The sequence below is a fragment of the Rhamphochromis sp. 'chilingali' genome (genome assembly GCF_963969265.1).
Source record: "Rhamphochromis sp. 'chilingali' genome assembly, chromosome: 8".
Taxonomy (NCBI): Eukaryota; Metazoa; Chordata; class Actinopteri; order Cichliformes; family Cichlidae; genus Rhamphochromis; species Rhamphochromis sp. 'chilingali'.
The window spans coordinates 34,788,755-34,796,678 of record NC_137935.1 but is presented as its reverse complement, the minus strand read 5'-3'; the positions used below and the strand labels follow the sequence as shown (position 1 = coordinate 34,796,678).

The following is a 7,924-nucleotide window of genomic DNA, read 5'->3' as shown; positions in this document are numbered from 1 at the left end:
CCTTGTGCTTTATTAATTAGTTTTACATAAATCTATTTTGTCAACAGGTTCCACACAAATGAATTAAGTACATCCAACTTATTTTTTAAAATTTCTTTTATTGCCAACACATTCAGTGAGCCTTTGTGTAAACCCAGTCCAAAATAAAACACAACAGCTCATTAGGGTTAGTAATTAACAGTATGTAGACAGATGCAACATCAAGACTTTAAATTAAATGTCTGTATCTACCAGAAATAGAAGAAAAAACAAACAAACATTGAAGACCACATAACACATTGATAAGATGACACTTGAGTTATGCACATGTGATGCTAGTAAGGTCTGTGAGTGTTTTTTTCTTTTAGTGTCTAAAATGGATAGCAAAGTTGCTATTTGCAATGATTGCTTAGGGTCAGTCCAGTAACACAATGCCAATGAAGTGCTTTCCTTTAACAATGCAAAGTGAAGTGTCCACCTCAACAGCCACAATTTAAAAAAAATTTATGTAACAACAACAACAACAATAATAATAATAATAATAATAATAATAATCATAATAAATAGTCCACTGATATTAGCAATCAAAGAAAATTACATCACCATCCCAAATAAAACTTTAACAAAACATGCCAACATTATGGTCTAACAATAAAACAGCTTGTCAGCGTTCAGTTTTTTTGCAACAGCACAGCAGTAACCATTTAACACTCGCCACTGTCAACATTTATTTTACTAGTGTTTGGGCAAAAAACTTCAGATGTAAACATTTTAACATGGAAACAATTGTTCGTCTTTAAAAGTCCACAAAATATACATTCATCCTGCATTCCCAACTTGGATGATCTGATATCCTTGTGTTGGTGTTGTTCCCAGACCATCATGAAAATGTTGTCACATTGTTGTGACGTTATTCTTTTGCGCGCCAAGCCATTCGTGCATTTATGAAATTCCAATGTTGCAAGGACAATATCAATTCTGCTTACTGTTTATTAAAGGGTTACGGTTAGGGTTAGGGTCAGTTGATCGGCGGACAGAGGCGGTTTCATGCAGCTTAAGTACAGTTTTTTGTTTTACGCCGGTTTTTCCCGAAGTCGCAAAAGTATGACGTCACAACATTCTGATTGGTCACTTGCAATGTTGATCCTGGAACAACATTTAGTATGATGATCTGGGAACAACACCAACACGAGGATATCAGATCAACCTCCTAACTTACCCTTATTTTTAGTATGTATTGCAATTACCTTTACAATGCACACAATGTAACACAAACTGAATATGAACATATTTCCACCTCATAACAATATGCCTTGAACGCTAATATACACACCACCCTTCAACATTTCTGGTGCAGTATCATCTCTCAATTAAATCCTTTAAATCTCAATACTTTTGATTGTCTCTTACTAGCCCCCCACAACAGTAAAATCTCTCAAATTGTAGTAGTTTACAAACTTTTCAAAATGTTCTAAATTTCTCTTAAATGTAATTTTCCCGTTATCTGTCATTTACAAATTACCATTTTATTCCCATTCAGCCTCCGAAAAACTTCTGTCCATCTGACAGAACATTCATCATCCAAATTAAAGGTTGGCTTATTCATTCAGTGTATTCTTGAGCAACTGTACCTTGGTCAAGAGTATGCTGACATACAGATGAAGGAAGAGCTTCTGAAGTACTTCAAAGAAAGCTTTCAGTCTTGAGGTTAACTGAGATTCAGTGCATATATCCCACCCATTAAGAGTGCACATGCAGAGGCCAGGTCTTCCAGGTCATGCAGGACACACTAGATGGTTATACCCACATCGGCTGGAGGAGTGCTGGCATCAGCTCTTTCGATGGTAAAGATAGCAAGGGTAATTTGTTCCAGCTCCCTCTGAACAGCTGTAGCTTAGACACAAAAACATAGAAAAATGGCATCCAGTTTTAAAAAAAGAAAGAAAAAGGGCCAAAGCTACCCTTTAATGACGTAAACACAATATTAGGAACATGCACCCCAGTGTATTTCAGACTACAGATTCAACGATAAATATAAATAGTTTGGGTATACAAGAAGATTTCCCAAAACATTTAAACAGGTTCCATGCAAATTACAACAACAACAACATGCAACAACATTAGTTATTCAAAATTTGGTTTAATACAGATAAAAAACTAAACTAAAATTACCAACCAATTATTCTTTGAAGAGGATGCTTGGGTCTTCATTCAGGTAAAAAGGTAGTGCCCTGAGGACACACTCCCTCCCCTTTTCAATACTTTCCTTCTGTAGAGAGTGGCAGAGATACAGGAAGAGAAAACAGATATACTTTAGGATGACAGAAACTCACATTATACGCAAAATGAATGACATATCCACTGCACAGATAGACATGTACACAAGACCAACTAATCATCACATGGACATGAATAGTTAACCTGTTGGGCAGGGTTTCCACCACATTATATATGTCCATAATGGAGGTAAAGACAAACTAATACATCATCTTTTTTGCATTCAAAACATAACATAAAAACATTCACTTCTGGTTTAACCTAAATCAAGGGATCAGATTTTACATATGTTTAGGTAATTTAAATTTTCCAACGTTTTGAGTACCAAACTTTGTCTTGCTTAATATAAATGTAAGTGCACTGTGCAGCTACCATACACTAGCTGTTTAAATTTGAAAATGATCTTATTAGCCATAATATTTTGCTACCAACAGAATAACGCACCTGTGTGGCTGGGGCCAAAGTTTGTCTAATTTTCTTCCCTGCAACGCCTCCTTTTTTCTTGAAGACTTTTATGAGCTGGTCAGTGTATTGGTCAAGTTGTGTAAAAAGCCTTGGAACATGTGCAGCAGTAGTAATCCTCACATATTCTGCTTCCACCTGAAAATATGTCAACAAACACAACATACTGTACTGTAAATATACATACTATATGTACACATATACAAACTAAAACTAATGTAGTAAGACCTCATTAAAGCTATAATTTTAACACAAACATTTACACAAAATGCTAATGGAGCCATTACAGCTTTTATTGTTATTTATCAAGTTCCAAAAAATATTGATCACAGCTGATCTGAAAAGAATTTCATGCCTCAGGCCCTTGAACTGCAACCTTTACCATGGTTCAGATGTGGAGAAGAAATAACAGGGGCATGGGATGGGTCACAAAAGAAAACTTAACTTATAAAACAGTTTTGTTTTTAAAAGTATAACAGTTCACATACCACATACAAGCTCAGCAATACCACATACACCACATCAGTATAGGAGGGAGCAGGTAAAGGCAGGATCTGAGATTTATAAAGTAAAACAAGAAATTCATTACTTAATTTCAAGAAGCAAATTATTGTTTGAATTACAACTAAATAAAATACTACTCAGAAGAAAAGCAAGAGATTGACACTGCCATGTGCTAACTTTCTATAGAAGCAATTATCACCAGGTCTGTCGACCTCCATTGTCTGTCCACTCATATGTCTTGAATAATTTTATTAAAAAAATTAAGTGTGTACTTTCACAAACTGTAATTTATAACTACATTGATATGTATAACTCCGCTAGGAAACATGCTGTATTTACAGACCATTTTTACATAATACAGATTACTGATAGAGCAGAACAATGGTGTCACAGTGGCTTTCGCCCTTGACTTTTTGGATTTTAAATGTCACTTTATGCTATCCTTGCTATCCCATTCGATATTTCCGACTCTCGGATTACAGAAAAGGAATCCCAAGAAAGCAAATGGAAAAATAACCCCTTGAAAGAATAACCCCATGAACCCCTGTAGCTAATCCCTTAATAAAACAAAAAACAATAAAAATGTTTCTTACACAGTCCACAAAATAAGCATGTCCAGGACCCAGTAAAACTAATGTAAAACAAGCGCACGCAAACGATATAACATGTCTTGTAAGACAAACGCAAAATATAACCATGCTGGACATATAGATACTACACAACATAGTCAAAGAAAAAAAGTGGTCTTACCTCTCAAAGAAACAGCAGCTTGGCGCCAAAACAGCCTTTTTCAGTTAAATTTGAAGTCTTGCGCATGAGCAGGCACAAGCCGTGAAACCTTCTTGTTCTGCGCGGTTTCATTATAACTGTTTTTGCATTACTGCCACCTTGTGGATATACAAGGTATATCGATCCTAATTGACTTAACTTAAATGTTATGCGATCAAGTAACACATTAGTATTATGTGCGTTGAATAATAGACACAATTACGTAGACTTGATTAGAAAAACATATGTTAACTTAACAAAAACATATATTTTAAGTAAAATGAAAATAAATAATTAATATACACTGAACAATCCACCTCATTCATTTTTTTGAGTGTATGTGTTTCGAGCCAAATAAATGACAGGGAGAGAGAGAGTGACGTCAGAACACGTCATACTATAACCTCCCGGGAGCGGACGGAGGGGTCCGTCGTTGGGATGCGCATGCGCAGACAGAGTGTGCGAGCGGCGGGCCTTGACCTTTCGGGAAAAAAAACCTCACGGACGGTGACAGCGAAACGGATAACAGTCTTCAGTACCTGCTGGACTTTGAAGCTGTGGATTCTGGGACTGTTGGAAAAGGTAAAACATTTTCATTAAAACCTTATTACTGTTTTGTTTTTGTTACTCGTCATTGTAGCTTGCTGTTAATGTTGTGCTAACAGTAGCGATTAGCTAGATACGTTAGCCGTTGATGTCAGCGCAATTTAGTATCCAACTGTTTTCCTAACAAAACCACTGTTATAATTAAGTGAAGCTGCTCCCAGCTAATTTGAACCTTTGGCTTCTAAAATATGTGGTTCAATTGCGTGCTGCGTACATAACCTAATGTCAGCTAGACCGAAATTAAAATTTAATATATTGTTAAAGTCACTAAAATGGCGCCTGAAGCCTGTTGTGGCGTGAGCTCTGTGTCTGCTCTAGAAACTCTGAAATTCTGTAGATCTGAGCCGTACATTAAATACTCACATGAACCTGTACTTTGAATTCTGTATGAGCTGTATAAAATGCAGCTATGCATAAGAGTTTTGAATGAATAATTAGATTAGATAACTCTTTATTGTCTAATCAAATTATATAGAAATGAATAGAAATGTGACATGAGAAGGTGTCTTTGACTGTTCCTGCATAACTTAGTTTCGGACTAGTTGACAAGTTATGCTCCAGTCATTTGATGTTTCCAAGATAGATGTTCTTTTGTAATATAGTTAATTTTTTTTTATATTTCATTTATCCACCATCATACATACAAGCTAAGAAGAGGTCGTTATACTAACAAGAGGTATCAACGCCGGGCCAAAGTTCAGCACATGGTTAAAGTTTGTAATCCAGCCAGGGTGTAAATATCACTCAGCAGCCAGAGCTGAAGCAGGTAGCATCAACAGATAAATCTACTCTACCCGGCTTAAATCACAAGAGCACCTCTGACCAAAAAGCTGTAGATTTTTCTTGTTTGCACAAATTAATCCAGATTCACATTAATTGTGTTCACAGCTCCAACAAAATGAGGAAGAGGAGGGGGAGAAACACAATTAGGTTGAATTACAATTGGATGGAAGGCGAGGACAAGGAGAAGGAAGCTTAGGATGAGGAGGAAGAGAAGCAGCAGGAGCATCTTTAGGGCTCCCTATGATGAGGTTTGTTTCATTAATATGGTCCTCTCACAAAGAAAGATGACTTGTTTTAGTTCACCTACTTCCTGTATTAAATAGTGATGTGCAAAATGTTGTGAAAAACCATAGAGCAGGCACGTATAGTGCATCTGCAGGTAAATGAACATCAAATCTCTAAGACAGACTGAAATCTGTATATTTATCACCCTTATGATAAAACCCACGTCAGCCATTGGTTTATGGACTTTGTATTTTGAAGCCTCAACATCTGCTTTATTGCTGTTGCTATGTTGGGACCATATTAGGATGAGGGATCAGAATCTGGAGTCATGCACACTATTGTTTCATTTAGTGTGTATTCATAAGATTCGTACAGCAGATCCAAGTTGTGCCTTGAAAACAGGAAAGTCGTCTGCATAGAGGAGAACTGTAATAGCAGGCTTTTACAAAGTGAGGCTTTGTGCACTCGTTTTACTTCTGTCACCCTGTTTTGATGCAGATTTCACTTGAAATCAGGCAAGAACTGGACTTATTTTTTATAATGTGTTCTTGTGAATTAATTGTGTATCGCATATGTTTGATTTGACTTTCTGCAAGACAACAGTCGTCCACTGGCCAAAAAAGTTTTCCAAATACCTCCACGTGATCTAGCCTGGATTTAGAAAAGAATAGCACAAAAAATCTGCACCTCCTGCTTCAGATGAAATTTGTGTTTCTGTGTTCAGAGGCAGCGGTGAGAGGGGAGACCTCGGGTCATCCAGCTGGAGAGCCTGACCAGGAGGAGTCGAACATTAACTCAGCTCTTCCAGGGCACCCTGCAGACTTGGCTGTTGGCAACAACGAGGGATGACGTGAACGCCAAACAGGAGTCCATCACAGGTCAACTGCAGGTATGCGAGTCAGACCTTCTGAGGAGGGTTTCACTTCTCTCTCTTCTTTATAATTGACTCTTTTCTCTCTCTTTCAGCTCCTTGTCTCAGAGTGGGAGGGGTTTGAAGCACAAAGGGAGGAACTTGTCGTTTGGTTGGCTGATATGGATGTCTGCCTGAGTGAGGTTGACCAGCTGACAGGAAACACCAGTGAAAAACTGAAACAACTGCAGGTGTGGGCTTGTTTTGATATGACATATATTTGATATGATACATACGTCAGAGACATTATCCTAAACTGAACTAACAAAGGACCATGAGTACAACATGAAATGTACATTACATAGCGTAAGGCTGAAGTTCATTGATCATTTTAATCATAAACTTGTTGAAATATTTTTACTGAACATGCAAACATCTGCTGATGAAAATGTGTTGATTTATTGGTCTGTTATGAAGCTATTGCTATTTCTAATGTGTTTTATCACTTTCCGATGTTTTATTAATTAAACAATACATGTATTATTTGTTGTGTTATCTGTAGCTATAGTATTTATATATATTTATTTATAGTATAGCAAATATATTTAATTATTACTGTTTAAAACACTAATATGTGACATGTATTAGTAGTGATGTTGTGCTGAGGGTTAAAATGCCTTTTTGTCTTTTGGTAACTACAAAATGACAATAAACCATTAATATATGTCTATGCTGTGCTAGTATTTATTTTGCCCTACTCAAATTCAATTTATGATGCATTTTATTTTGAAAGATTTAAAATGGTTTTTTTAAAGAACCACTCAAAAAAGGTTCTTTAAAATGGTTCTTTTAAAGAACCATTTGAAGGACCTTTTTAAAAATGGTTCTTTAAAGAACCATTTTTAAAAAGGTTCTTTGAAAAACCATTAAAGGTGCCCCAAAGAACCATTTCTTGATGGTTCTTTGGGGCACCTTTAAAGGTTCTTCAATGAACCACTGAAAGAAATGGTTCTTTAAAGAACCATTGTTTGAAAGGTTCTTTGTGGCACCAAAAAAGGTTCTTCTATGGCATCAGTCTAAAGAACCACTTTTGGTTCCAGTTGGCACCTTTATTTTTCTGAGTGCAGGAGGACCTGTATTTCCCTTAACACCAAAAATAGTAGACAACACTAAATAATAACATCTGTTTGCTGTGAGGAAGTGACATGAACACGTTCCATCTGTGTCACTACCTCACCCCCAACCAGTCGCGGCAGATGACTGCCCCTTTCTGAGCCTGGTTCTGCCGGAGGTCTCTGCCTGTTAATAGGCAGTTTTTCCTCCCCACTGTCGCCAAGTGCTTGCTCATAGGGGGTCCTCGGATTGTTGGGGTTTCTGTAATATTGTAGGGTCTTTACCTTACAATATCAAGTGCCTTGAAGCATCTTCTTGTGAACTGGCACTATGCAAATAAAAAATTATTGGACTGAA

The 7,924-nt window shown here is 36.8% G+C and overlaps 2 long non-coding RNA genes across 3 annotated transcripts; one reads left to right on the top strand and one right to left on the bottom strand.

Moving 5' to 3' along the window:
• Nucleotides 1–259: 259 nt before the first annotated feature.
• Nucleotides 260–4,062, bottom strand: LOC308400932. 2 transcript variants are annotated; one of them, XR_013972443.1, is made up of 5 exons: nucleotides 3,973–4,062; nucleotides 3,207–3,272; nucleotides 2,701–2,856; nucleotides 2,156–2,248; nucleotides 260–1,872 (listed from the first exon to the last, which is right to left on the bottom strand). It is a non-coding gene; the product is annotated as an uncharacterized lncRNA (long non-coding RNA). The 2 variants fall into 2 exon arrangements; XR_013972444.1 differs by lacking the exon at nucleotides 3,973–4,062 and adding an exon at nucleotides 3,816–3,951.
• Nucleotides 4,063–4,364: 302 nt separating this feature from the next.
• LOC308401241 lies at nucleotides 4,365–6,355 on the top strand. The gene is made up of 3 exons (XR_013972498.1): nucleotides 4,365–4,572; nucleotides 5,485–5,627; nucleotides 6,329–6,355. It is a non-coding gene; the product is annotated as an uncharacterized lncRNA (long non-coding RNA).
• The last annotated feature ends 1,569 nt before the right edge of the window (nucleotides 6,356–7,924 follow it).